Source organism: Talpa europaea (genome assembly GCF_964194135.1).
Source record: "Talpa europaea genome assembly, chromosome: 2".
Taxonomy (NCBI): domain Eukaryota; kingdom Metazoa; phylum Chordata; class Mammalia; order Eulipotyphla; family Talpidae; genus Talpa; species Talpa europaea.
Window position 1 is genome coordinate 117,274,328 of NC_140068.1, and position 14,554 is coordinate 117,288,881.

Below are 14,554 nucleotides of genomic sequence, written 5' to 3' on the forward strand. Positions count from 1 at the left end.
TTTGTTCTTTTTCTAGCTCTTTAAGATGTGAGATTAGGTTGTTTCTTTGAATTCTTTCTTGTTTCTTGATGTGAGCCTGGATTGTTATATATTTTCCTCTTATTACTGCTTTTGCTGCATCCCATACATTCTGAAAAGTGATGTCCTCCTTGTTGTTCAACTCAAAGTATTTTTTAATTTCTTCTTTGATCCCCTCATTAGTCCAGTGGTCTTCCAATAGTATGGATTTCAATCTCCATGAAGTGGGAATGTTCCTTGTTTTCTTTTCATGATTTATTTCTAGCTTGATGCCTTTATGATCAGAGAAGATAGTTGGAATGATTTTGATCTTTGTGTATCTGTAGATGTTTGTCTTGTGGCCCAGTATGTGATCAATTCTGGAGAATGTTCCATGCACACTTGAGAAAATTGTGTACTCAGATTTCTTTGGGTGCAGTGTCCTATAAGTGTCTGTCAAGTCCATGAGTTCTATGTCTTTATTTAGGGTTATAGTCTTTGTTTTTGTCTCATTGATCTGTCCATTGGTGAGAGTGGGGTGTTGAAGTATCCCACTGTATATGTATTTTCTTTCATGTCTGTTTTCAGAACTGATAATCATTGTCTAATATATTTTGGTGCCCCCTCATTTGGTGAGTACATTTTGATGAGTGTTATATCTTCCTGATGTACTATCCCCTTGATCATAATTTAGTGTCCGTCTATGCATCTTTTTACCTTTTTTAATTTGAAGTCAATTTCAACTGATATAAGTATGGCTGTTCCTGCCTTCTTTTTTGGTCCATTTGCTTGTAGGATTATTTTCCAACCTTTTACTTTCAGTCTATGTTTATCTTTTGTGGTTAAAATGTGTTTCCTGGAGACAGCAAAAGGTTGGATTTATTTTTTTAATCCAGCCTGCTACTCTGTCTTTTTATTGTTGAGTTTAATCCATTTACATTTAGAGTTAATATTGATATGTTGGCATCTGTATTTGCCATTTTGTTTGTCTTTTTTTGTGATTTTATTCCTTGGTTTGTTCTGTTCTTCTTGTTCATTCCTCTGTTGGTTGTGGCTTTAGGACTTGTAGAATTTTTTTGGAGTGGTGGTTTAATTGTAATGAATTTCTGGAGTTTGTTTGTCTGAGAAGGTCCATATCTTTTCTTTGTAGAGGAAGGAGAGCTTTGCAGGGTAAAGTATTCTTGGTTGGCATTTGCTGTGTTGAAGTTTGCTGAATATGTTACTCTATTCTCTTCTTGTCCGTAATGTTTCTTTGGGGAAGTCTGAAGTTAATCTGATTGGTTTTCCCTTTAAAGTTATCTTTTTCTTCCCCTTGCCTGTTTTATTTTTTCCTTGTCTTGGACTCTTGCAAGCTTTACTATTTGGTGTCTTGCTGTAGTTTTCTTTTCATTGTGGTAATTGGTAGTTCTTCTCGCTTTTTGTATGTCTATGTTCGTCTCCTTTTTCATACTAGGGAAATTTTCTTCAATTGTCTCCTTGAATAATTTCTCTGTTCCTTTGTCTCCTCACCTTCTGGAATGCCTATAACTCTTATGTTTCCTCTCTTCATGGAGTCTGATAATTGTCTAAGAGTATCTTCATACTTCTTTATTTGCTCTTCTATCTCTTTTCTTTTGACTCTTTTTATTTCTGTACCTTCGATAGTACTGATCCATTTTTCCATTTCATCAATTCTGTTTTCATTGCTTTTCCCAGAGTTGTTTATCTCCTCTAGTAATCTTTTAATCTCCTGTTTCTTTTCTTTCCTTTCTTAAGGTCTCAATTTCATTCTTCAGTGATTATTTGTCTCAAATCATTTTTTCATTTTTGTTTTCTTTGTTTTTGATCATGATGAGCATTAATTCTCTATCTGATAGGCCGAGAAGTTCTTCCATGTCATTGTTGAGCTCTGGTGACTGTATTTCTTTTTGTGGTGTGTCCTTCCCCTGCAGGCTTGCTTGGTTATTTATGTTTTCTTCTCCCTGTTGTTTGCTTTCAATTTAGTTCTATTCATTGGGACATGTGCCACTGGTGTTGGCGAGCATCTCTTTGGAGTGCTCCTTTAGGGGTGTCGGAAACTGTTCACCAGACTGGGATTAGCACTGGTAGACCAAAACTCCACCAGAGTGTTGATGCTGTGTTGCTGGGCACTGTCCCTTACAGTTCCCTCCCTCTGTATTTATTTAGTTCCAACAGGGAGTCAGTTAGTTGGTGATTTTGTTCTGGTCATGAGGTGGCACCAGAGACCTGTCCTTGCTGAACTTTGCTTTTTCCCAGTGGTTCTCGGCTGGCCTTAGACTATTTGTAGGTCGCCGTGGAATCCTTGTCTTCCTCTGATGGCTCCCAGAGCCGCTAGATCACCTCTGTGGTGATTTCTTCACCATTCTCCGCAGTTCCCATTTGTGGGGTGTGGTGCCTGAAATAGTTCCTCTCTACTCAGTGTCCCACTTGATCTGTAGTTTGTTCTTGCTGGTTTGTTTTTTTTTTTTTTTTCCCTCCTTTCCGTTGGTCGGAGAGAGCCTACTCAGTGGGTGGAGGAGGGTAGCAGAGTTCTGACTCTTTCCCTTTTTTTTAAAAAAAATAAATAATAAAACTTCTCTTGGCAGAGACTAAAAGTCTCTGTCTTGTGGGGAAACTCACTGTGTATGTGAAAGGGGGAATCTGGTGAAAGTTTTCTCAGACATGACCCAAGAACCCCAACTGTGAACCCAACACCTCTCCAAAATATCACTCCTCACCAATGTCAATGTTATAAAAACAAGCAAAGTCAGAGAAACAGTCAGCAAGAGGCACATCGAAGAGAACTGGCTCTAACTGAATGAGGCAATTTGGATTATCGAACATAAAATGTACATTAGGAAGAAGTAATGAAATTAAGCACAGAGTTTGGTAATTGTGTCAATATTGCTTCATTAGCTGTAAAAAAAAATACAAAAAAAATTCATGTAAGATGTTAACAAAGTGGAAATGGTGTGGAATAAATAAGAACTGTACTATCTTTGCAACTTTTCTATAAATTTAACAGTTTTCATTAAATGTTATATATTTTTTTAATGTCCTCAATACTAAATAGGTTGTAAAAGGAAAAAATGATCTACTTTCCCAGGTTTTGTTATCCAGACGCTGGAGAGAGGGATCCTGGGGAGAAAAGCTGGAAACCTCACACCCAGGGCATTCCCCCAAGGCTCCTCTCCTCTGAGCCCTGCTTCTCTGACTCCTCACAGAGCATCTCACCACCAGGATGCCACCCTCCAGGACCCCCAACTCTGCCCATCTCAGAACCGGCCCTCTCCTGGCAGCTCCACCAGAATCTGAAACACTCTACCAGAATCAGGAAACAGTCAGACAACCCTTTTTATACCGGGGCTGCCCTGTAACAGTTTGGTGCAGTAAAGAAAAGGGGAGCCAAGCTAAACTTTCTCAAAGGAAGGGAAAATTCATTGCGCCCCCAGGCGATCTTCGTGGACCCAAGGTGGGGGTCCCTGAAGTCATGCCCGTTGTGGGGGGAGATGTCATTTTATAGGGTGAGGAGAGGTTAGGCAGGAAAACTGGGTTTGCAGGGGTGGGGGGGAAACAGGTTTAGGTGGAACAACGTTGTTTTTTCATGGAGCCGAGTAGTTTTCTCCTGCTTATGGCTTCAGTTTTTGTTTGATGGAATCAGGGGTACTGGTGTCAGGACCATCTTGTTTGTATGTGGGCTTCCCCATTCCTGGCCCCTGCATCAGCCTTTCATACCAGCCTTTTGTTGAAAAGGGGCAATGGTTCTTTCTTTGGCTACTTCCTGCTGGACAGGGGCGAAGACCAGGGTGGGGGCTCAGGCCTGGCTATGAGACAGTCTTTGCAGGGATGTGAGGATATGGGTGGAGAAGGAGTTGGTTAAAGGTGGTATGGGACAGTTCTTGGATCCGGTGTTGTATGAAACGGAGTAAGCATGGGGCAAAAAGAAAAAATGAGGAGATTAGGATAAGAAGCCCTATGAGTGGTAATACTTTGCCCGAGGCTGTGCTGATCTGGAATTGCTGGGCATAGACAGAAGAATGGGAAGTGGCTTGAAGAGATGCGATTAAAAACAGAGGAAGGAGAGGGGCCTCCCCAGTGGTGCAGTGTTTGACAGTTGAGCTCTGGGTTGTGAAGCTGCCCACAGCCCCTACAGCACCGGTTCAATCCCTGGCCTCAAGGCGAGAGTCCCACATGGCGGGCAGACCTCTCCTGCCGCCCACTGCTCCCCTCAGCAGTGTGCTTCGTCAAGTCTGCCTGTTCTGCCCTTCGCTTTGTCTCTGGTGAGTTCTCTCACCTTCCTGTGCTTCTGACTGTACCCAGTGCTTGCATAAATAAATCTTTAAAAAAAAAAAAAGAAAAGAAACAGAGGAAGGAGAATCAGAGGGCCTCTACTCTTTAGGCTGAGTGGGATGTGGACCAGGGAAGCATTGATGCATACCCGAGTTGGGCCCAGCACTTGCATACATACTGCTTGTCCACAGGGACCGGTTTGACCCTGGACAGCTGATGCCAGAATGTGTTGCCCAAGAGCTTGACAGCTGTTGGTGTAGTCAGGATGATCGTGTGTGGACCCATCCACTTTGGCGGAAGTGCTTTTGGAGAGATGGCTTTCAGAAGAACCTGGTCTCCAGGACACAGCAGGTTGACCGGTGCATCAGGGGACGGAGGCACAGGTTGTGGCACAGGTTGTGCATGTTCTTGGAGTAGCTGTCTGAGCAAAGAGAAGTATGGAAAATATCCAGACAACGGTGTAGGTTGGATGGGGAGCTCATGGTTAGTAAGGGGAGGTCTGCCATACATCCTTTCAAGGGGGCTCTGGAACAAGGGGCCACAGAGAGTGGCTCGGAGGTGCATTAAAGCCAGTGGGAGCAGCTCCACCCAGGATTTGCGGGCTCAGTGGAGAGTTTGGCTAGGTGGTCTCTGGTAAGACCATTTACCCATTCTCCCTTACCAGAGGGTTGTGGTCGGGAGGGAATGTGTAGTTTCCAGGTGATGCCCAGGGAGGAGACCTGTGGAGTAATCTTTGAGATAAAGGCAGGTCCATTGTGCGACTGGTGATGGTGTCCACCATAGTAAGAAGAGGGTGTTATCTGCGTTAGGGAGTGGAACACCCGTGAGGCCTAGCAGGATGGAGAGTCGAGGATTGGGAGAGGGAGATGAGAGGGTCTTTGACAAAGAGAGTAGAAATCTAACAGACAAGAGGGTGATGGAGGGGAGAGAGCCTGGTGAATGAGCAGGTCCTGGAGCCGATGTGGAGAACTAACATTTACAGGTTGGCCCAGTGTGGGTTTTAGGGCTTGTCTAGCGAGATGAGCAGCTGCCGCAAGTGCACGCAGGCAGGGCTGCCATCCTCTTACTGTGGGATTCATTTGTTTAGAGAAATAAGCAACTGGTCACTGGACTGGCCCAGGTTGGCCCAGAACCCCTAGAGCAACGCCCTGTTGCTCATCTGTCAATAACAGGAATGGCTTTCCCGGGTCTGGGAGAGTGAAGGCTCATGTCAGAGAGCTTTTGCTGGATAAAGCAGAGCAAACAGGGTGTAGAAACAAAGAAAAGCATGATCATGATCACTGGGCCTACTATGGGAAGGATCCATGGCAGTAAGGGAGAGCTGGTCCATGTTTGGATGTCCTGGTCCCAGCTTCGGCTGAAGAAGGGTCAGTCAGAGGGGGCTTTGCTGGTCAGATGAGCAAGCCCATGAATGTATTGGAGGAGGGGGAGACACCTGAGTACACACGATTTCTCACCAAAACCTCCCTCTCAGACCTTCAACACTTTCTTTTGCTTGCTTTGTTTCTAATGCCATTTCATTTTACCCATCCTGCTTTACATTATCTTAAGGCCCTTCAGAATATCCCTCTTCCATACATTTCTTTTTTCAAACACACATACCTCACCTCACTTGCATTTACCAGACTTAGCAAAACCTTAGTTTTATAAGGGAATTGAACACCATCTAAACAATAATGAAAAAAGGTAGATAGCCACTGTAGCTTTTCATTCCTGTATCCAGTGATTTAATTGGCAGAGAATGTTGTCCAAAGCCTGCATCTATGAGGTGATATGTTTCCAATTTGGCTAAGGTCACACTGGGGGATTTGAATCCAGGGAGGAGGAGGGGTGGGTGGCCATCTGGAGAGGATTTTTAAAAGGAGAAATTCCAGCTGGGCTGACACTGTGTAAGAATCCCAAGCTGCAAAATCCCTCCTGCACGTACTCCATGACGAGTTGCAGCTTCGGTCCAGGGGACACTGGACACCTAGTTGTGCTCGCTGCGGGACTGAGATTGATCATAGCCTAGGCTTCATGGAGCAGGAAGATGTGCGGATTTTCCAGCTGAGCAGGTGGTGGAGGAGTAGGGCTGGTCTGTGAATAACCTCTGCCCACCTTGGAGAGTCCCATTTGGATTCTAATATACTGGTCCCCGAGTCTTTCTTAAGGGGAGCTAGAGAGCCTCTCTATCTGCTCCTTGCAATGTGCATGTATTACTACCTGGACCTAAGCTTTTGCAAGAGCTCCTGCATCCTCTGCACCATCCATGTGCCCAGGAGTGAGCAGCAGGTCTCTCCCACCAAGGGGGCAGAACCTAAGATGGGGGAGAGTGGTCCAGGGTTCCCCGCCTCTGGCCCTGGGGCCTCTGGAGGCTCTGCCCACACAGCCCCACACCCCTCTCCTGGTCCTGTACCTGCTCAACTCTACCCAACCCCTCCACACCCCACCCCTCACCCGCTCTGCTCCCCTCCAGGTGCTTCACCAGTTTCGTTGCCTGCCTGGCCCTTCACCTGCTCTGCTCCAGGGACATCAGTGCTGCCCAGACTTCTATGCTGCAGTCCTGTGAGTCTCATGCTGCTCCTGGCCCATCTGACTGGGCCCAGCCCGAGCCTCTCCAGAGCCTCAACCTTCCCTGGTGTACTCCTGTTCCCCATGGCCACTGAGTGGTTGTGCTTTGGGGGTGGGGGTCTTCTGCCGGGTATGGCGCTATTTTCAATCTTTGTTGCTCTCCAGTTCCAATGCTGCACAGCAGCAACAAAATTCCAGGATAATTTCTAATACCCTGTCTCTGGCCCTGATGATTGCTGAAGGGGCCACTGCACTGATAGGCCAGCCACGTCTTGGGGGAGGTCTTAGGGTGGTGCTGGAGGGCTGGGGAGCTGGACTGATCGTGCTGGCCCTGCTTTCCTGGTCCCTCTCCAGCTGCGGGCCTGTCTCAGTGGTGCTGCCGTGCTCCCCAGCGTCCTCCAGCTGGAGGACTGACACCGAGGTGCTGCTGTGCTCCCTGGTGTCCTCCTGCTGGGGTCCGTCCACAGAGGTGCTGGTGTCCCCCCAGGCGTCCTCCAGCTCTGGGCCTAGCGCGGAGGGTCTGCCCTTGGGGTGTCCTCTAGCAGGGCACTAGGACCTGCAGCAGTGGTGTGCTCCTGGGCGTCCTCCAGCTCAGGTGCCTGGCGGAGATGATCCTGTTGTCCGGGGTGGCATCCTTTCCCCTCTTTCGGACTTCCTGCTTTCGCAGGATACCTGGCCTTCGGGTATTCCCCAAAACCTCAGGCTGCAGGAGGTGGGGTGGGGGCATCCTTTCCGCTCTTTTCAACTGGGTACTTTCGCAGGATAACTGGCTTGGGGTATTCCCCGAAACCTCAGGTTGTGGGGGGTGGGGGGGGCAGTGCTTGGAATCGGGGTCACCAGGCTCCCGGAAGGTGATGTGCCTCGGCCGCTCCTCCCCCTCTTCTTTGTGGTCCTCTTCCCCCTCCTGCTTCCTGGAGTGGAGAATCAGGTAGGTGGCCATGACCTAGTCGTACTTGTTAGCATCAATTGCCTCCCGAATTTCCTGCCTCTGGTAGCCCAGGCGCTCCATAGCTTTGTTTATGGCTGAGTCCTGGGGGCTGAGGGACGGCTCGCTGAAGGGCAGGAGTCCCTCGCTCTTTCTGCTACCCAGGCATGCTGCTGGATGCTCTCCAGGGGCCGCGCCTCCAGGGGTCCTGTGCCAGCATTTTGGCCAGCAGGTCCCCGCCCTGGACTGTGAAGTAGGAGGTCAGGTGGACGTTCCCGCCCAGGACGCGCTCCCTGATCGCCCTAAGGCTTGGCACCCTGAAGGGCAGTATGCCGGTCACAATATGCCCAGGCTCCACATGTCCACCTTGGGGCCGTTGTACCATTGGCCAAGGTAGACCTCGGGGGCCCTGTGTTCTGGGTGACAGCAGCACGTGCTCAGTGCCTAGGGGAAGCCTTGGACGCTGAGCCAGAAGTCTGCCAGCTTGACTTTTCCTTCTCAGATCAGCACAACGTTCTCGGGGCCTCACATCCCGGTGTGCAAAGCCCTTGGCATGGTAGTATCTGAGGGCCACGAGGATCTGCTGAAAGAGCTGGCAGGCCATGCTCTCCTCCAGCTGCCCACGCTCGCTCAGGAAGTCCTGCAGGTCTTCCCTCTGCACGTACTCCATGACGAGGTGTAGCTTCGGCCCAGTGTCCACCACCTGGAAGAGCTCCACGATGTTCGGGTGGTGAAGGGCCTTCATGCACCCCATCTCGCGGGCCAGGAGGCGGAGGTCAGGCAGCTCGGACTTGCGGACTTCCCTGATGAGCACCTTCATGCCCATGAGCGCGTGCAGCGCCAGCATAACCTTGGTGTGGGTGCCCCGCCCCAGTGCCCGCAACGCCTGGTAGCTTTTTACTTTATGTCCCTGGGGACTGAGGCGATTGCACATAGCGCCTGTGCACTTGGACTACGCCAACTACACTCACAACCCTGACTGTGCTCACAGCCCTTGCGCTACCTCCACTGACAACTGACTCTCCTACGATATTAACAAATGTACTAGTATTAACAGTACTCAAAAAGTATTCACTAAACCTCACTAAATACTAACAATGCTAACTTAACTCAACCCGCAATACTAACTTCACTAACCTTACTAGCAATACTAACTACACTACAAATAAATAAAAATACACAATCAAAAAAATTACAAATGAGACAAAAATGTAAAAATATAACAAACCAATTACAAACTAACCACTAAATTGAAGAATAAAACAGAACAACAAAGACCAATAGAATAAACAACAGAACAAACCACAATTAGAAACTAAAAACTGGAAAAAACAAACGAACAAAAAACCAGAGAAACGACAAAGGGGAAGAAAGAACAAGCAATGAAACAAGAACAGAAGGGAAAATGGGGGAGATCATTCAAAAAATAAAATCAAAAAACTAAAAACTGACATAAAAAAGAAAAAAAAAGCCAATAACAAAACAATAAAGGAAAATAAACAAGGAAATAAAAGGAAAAAGAAAAAAAAATAGAAAAAAGTATAAGCAAATACAAAAAAAAAAAATCAAGGAAAATAATGGAAAAAACAAAGAAAAAAAAGTAAAATAACTAAAATAAATAGCCTAAACAAATAACTAAATAAGTAAAGCAATAAATAAACCCAAAGAAAACCAAATACCCCAAAACAGGCTCTCACTCTCTCTCTCTCGGCGTCCGGAGTGCACAGGTCACTGTCCAGAGCTTCCCGGCTCCTGAGGACACAGGTGCAGTCCGGGCGGGCCTGATGTAGGCGGTGCCGGTGCCATCACAAGGGCTCTTTGTGGCGTCAGAGCCAGAGGCCACAGCCATTGGCAGAGGGAACCGCCAGGGGTTTCTCAGCTTTAAGGAAGAAGCTGCCGCTTAACGACAACCCTTGGAATGCCCGAGAGGCCCTTTCATCTGTCCTGAGCAATCCCGTCCTGGGTTTTGGCTTTTCCAGGCGTCCCCATCCTGGCCCCGCCTTGTGCAGATGCTTTACTGTCGCGCTCACACTGTGGGGAGAACAGCAAACAGGGGGCGCAGGCGGTTGGGCGCGCGCTGGGGAGCTGTCCACAGCCTCTGCCGCGCCCGCGAGGGTCCACGTGGCGCGCAGACCCCTCCTGCCCCGCCCGCTGCTCCCCTCAGCAGTGGATTTCAGTCAGTCTGCCTGTTCTGTTCCAGGCTGTCTCTGGGGAATCCTCTCACCCTCCCGCGAATTTGGCTTTTACCACAGTTTTTGTATAAATAAAATAAATCTTAATTTTTTTTTTTTTTAAATGAGGCACAGTTACTACTGTTGGAGTTAACTAGTAAGGTTTAAATTCTAAAATTTTCAAGAGGTAATTTCAGATTTCTTTTTCAGCATGTCTTTCTTTTGGGGGGCTATAATTGTGTCATGGAGTCTAGTTTAGTAGAAAAATAACATTAAATAATAATACTATATACACAATATTTCCTTTGAGAAGGAACAAACTACAAACACAATAGGTCATAACAATACCAATGTGCTTAAATACTAAACAAAAATGTTAGGAAATTCAGAATACTTCGTTTTTTTACGATGCTTTTAACACTTTTACCAAAATTGATTTAATAGTGATAAATATCAGGAAGTATAAGTATCATTGTTTTAATTCTATATATATTACATATATCAATATGTGCACTTACAAATACATTAATAAGTATCTGAGGAAGGAGATTTTGAGAAGAGAGGTCAATCATTTTTTCCAAGGTTACCTATATATGATATTCACTCAAAAGAAACAATGACTAATTATTGAGAAACTACACTGTACTTTTGTAGAATTGATAGTGTTCTAGTGATTAAAATATAGAGAGAATGTGATAAAAATGACTTTTCAGTGACAGGGAAAAAAAAAAGCAATATAAATAAGTTTTAAAATAATCCAACAGAGAAATACCACATGGTTATAGGATCTGTTAAAAGGATCGAAACAAACCAGTTGAATTTTCAATACCATTCAGGATAACATCAAAATATGAAACCCTTAAGGATCTTTTTAATAAAATGTATGTATCTGTAAAGCTATGAAAACATTATTCTTTAATGGAAATTATAAGACTTCAATAAATGACAATATGAACTCTATTGACAGACCAGGATGCATACAGCAAAGTTTGGGAGAAAGCACAATTGCAGAGGGGAGCACAGAGAGGCAGAAATGACTGAATGACCCTGCAGTAAGAAAAAGGAGGTCAGTGTTTCATGTGGACAAAGAAGAAAGAATTGTGAGATAAGGTCAAAGATATTCACAGAAACTAGTCACTCAGAACTTCATGCTAATTGTGAAAATGGAGAGAGGTGTTGGAGAGTGGAGTGAATTGAATAATTTGTGTTTGAGAAAAATCTCTTTGCATTGGGGAAACTAGATTGTAGGAGATCAAGAATGCAACAGGAAAACAACCAAGAAACTTGCAGGAGACAAAGAGAGAGGGGTGGGTCAGAGTGGTGCATTGCACAGGTTGTTAGCTAATAGGACTGATGTGGATGGGTATAGAAAGTGAGGGAAAGACAGAAATTAAAGATGCTGCCAAAGTTCCTATCCTGAGCAACTTGGTAGATGTAATTGCTATTTGCTTTTTTTTTAAAGTTTCATTTCTATTTGCTGAATTCAGAGAACAAAGTGTAGAGGTTTGGGTAGATAGAAGATTGGTGTAGTTGAAGAGGTTAGGTTCCATCTTCTTTTATAAGAAATCACACCACTCTATCTAACAAAGATTATTGATATAGAATGTTGTGGGGAAGAATCAAGGTGAAGGCCCTGTTGCAGGGGAGAAAGAGTTCACCAGAGAGAGATGGGAAATAGCAGGTGAATTTATTGAAATACACTGCTAAAAGAAGCAGAGGGCAAAACAGGAAGGGTGTACTGCTCAGAATTTGAGTCCCAAGTCTCTACGCTTTAGAACCATTGACTGGTTAGGGTGACTAGTCTTGGGTGTGTCCTGACTGATGATCTGAATCAGCATAGAGGGTCATCAGTTCCGGGCTTCACCAGCTTAAGGACCATGTTTCCATGGCAGTCCCATCCACTCCCTTTATCATTCCAGCCTCCCCTACTTGCCTGCTGGGTAAGGAGTGGGAGCTTGGTTTTCAAATTCTTAATGATACTTTGACAGGCCAGAGGTGCAGGGGTGAAAAATTTCACCAGAGGCAGACTGGAGAACAGAAAAGGCACATTTGTTCAAATACACTGCTAATGAAGCAGCTGGGGAGACAGGAAAGATCTGCAAGTGAAGAAAGATTTTGGGCTCCCTTTTATAACTAGTTTTGTCAGTTTTGCTTTGGGGAGTAAGTTTTGGGCTGTTAGTGCAGGGGTGTCTGATCCTGGGGGGTTGATCTTTGACCCAGAATGTGTCCTGGCCTTGCCTCCACATTCCTGGTCAAAGGGATCCATCTTACGGATTGGGACCCAGAGCAGCCTTATCCGTTCTCTCTGTGTTCAAGCCTCCCAAACCTTCCTGCTGGGCAAGGGGTGGGGTTTAATTTTAACCTTATTTAACACTACCTCACCAGATACCATTTGATTTCTGTTTTCCTGCCACAGTGGATACTTTCCTATATGCGATTTACATTCCCTCTTCCTGGTCTTCACCTGTCTGCATCTGTTAAATTTGGAAGTCTCTACTGACAGAAACGATTCAAAGCATGCACTTTATGACTTAACACTCTTATATCAATAAGTGTCCAGTAAATTACCAAAAAGGGAACCCCAAATCCCCAAAGGCTAAACACGGAAGCTACATTTTCTTAAGAGAATTTCTGACAATTAAATTGTAAGTTATGGTGAAATCTAAAGCAGCACAAAAGGGGTTGAATAGGGTTGCTTTATGTTTTATTGCTAATTCCCTGTCAAAGCCATATGCTTAATTACCAAATATTAAAACATGTGCCCATCAAAGTGTTAGGGGGAAAGGAAGTCCTGAGCTAATTCCATACAGGCTTTGTGGACTCCACCCCCACTCCAGACCAAAGCCATCAGGACATTGGGAAAGACAAATTCCATCACCACCAAAAGAGGGTTGCTGGGACCTGAGGGTGGAGTTAAGCAGCCAGGTTTGATATAAAACCAGACACATGGGTCTTGGGGGCCCCCTTCTTGGCTTCACGGCTCTTGGCTCGCGGCCAGATCTCAGAGTACCATTGGGATTCCAGGTCGGCGGAACGGGTAGGACGCATTTAATACTTTATCTCCCTATTTTCTCCCTGAGTTGTACATTCCCTCATTTCCCCTTTCCTCAGAGTGCACTCATCCCTCTTGTGGACCTGACTCAGTATGCTCCTGACTACACTGAGCGGGATGAGGAGAGAGCTCGTGCATGGGGATTTACTGAGTTTGACCCCAGCTCCACTTGGAGAGTAAACTCCCATGGGATGATACTCCTCCCTGAGGCCCTGGTATATCCAATGCTAAGACGTCTTCATGGAGGATCTCACTATAGAAGAGATGCCTTATTAGAAACAGTGTGCCCATATTTGAAGGACCCATATTTACATAAAATAGCACACCTGGGGCTGTCAACTATGTGCCAGGAATAACCCCAAGACTGACTCCCACCCTAAAGCCATTCGGGTTCAATATTGGGGCAAGTGCCCTTTTGAGGACTGGCAGGTGGACTTTACACAAATACTTAGAAAAACAGGCAGTTTCAAATACCTACTGGATTTTGTGGACACATTCTCCGGATGGGTGGAAGCTTCTCCCACAAAGACGAAGAAAGCTTCCAAGGTGGCAAAAGAGCTGCTGAAGGAGATAATCCCTCGCTTTGGGTTGCCCAGCTCCATCCAGAGTGATAATGGGCCAACATTCATCTCTGACTTTACTCATGCAGTAAGCAATGTGTTACAGATCAGCTGGAAATTCCATGCTGCATGGAGACCACAGTCTTCTGGAAAAAATGAACCACGCCTAAAAGAAAACCTTGGCAAAACGGTGCCAAGAAACACACCTTCGTTGGGACCAAGTACTATCCCTTGCCCTCCTCCAGATAAGAGTAGCACCTAGAAGTGGGCTACAATTAAACCCCTTTGAAACTGTGTTTGGAAGACCTTTCCAGGCCTCAGTTCGGAAAGGCGGTCCAGAAATAGCACAAGATTGCCGGATCATACAATATGCGAAACATATCCAGGAGGTTCTGGCACAACTTTGCAACCTTAAGGATCTCTATGCCTCCTGATCAACCATTGTATCCCTTCCGACATGGAGAGCAGATCTTACTCAAGACTTGGCAGAGTGGGCATGCCAAAAACCAGCTGTCAGAAAAATGCACTGGTCCACATGACGTTTTGCTGAGCATACATACTTCTTTGAAACTTGCAGGCATAAAACCCTGGGTACATCATTCCAGAGTTAAGCAAGCACCAGAAGGAACTGACCCAGAGACAAAGTCCCACTGGTCTTGTGAACTCATTGAGGACTTGAGATGTATATTTAAGAAAAAGACAAAAACTTGAATGTTACTGACTTCTTTTCCAGTTATTGTTGCAGGATGTCCAAAGATACACTTTTCTGGATTTTTTTTTTAAAGATTTATTTATTTATTTATTTATTTATACAAGCACTGGGTACAGTCAGAAGTGCGGGAGGGTGAGAGAATTCACCAGAGCCAGAGCGGGGAACAGAACAGGCAGAATGACGAAATACACTGCTGAGGGGAGCAGCGGGTGCGGCAGGAGAGGTCTGTCATGCCATGTGGGACCCTCCCCATTGGCCGGGGATTGAACCGGCACTGCAGAGGCTGCGGGCAGCCCCACAGTCCAGCGCTCAACCACT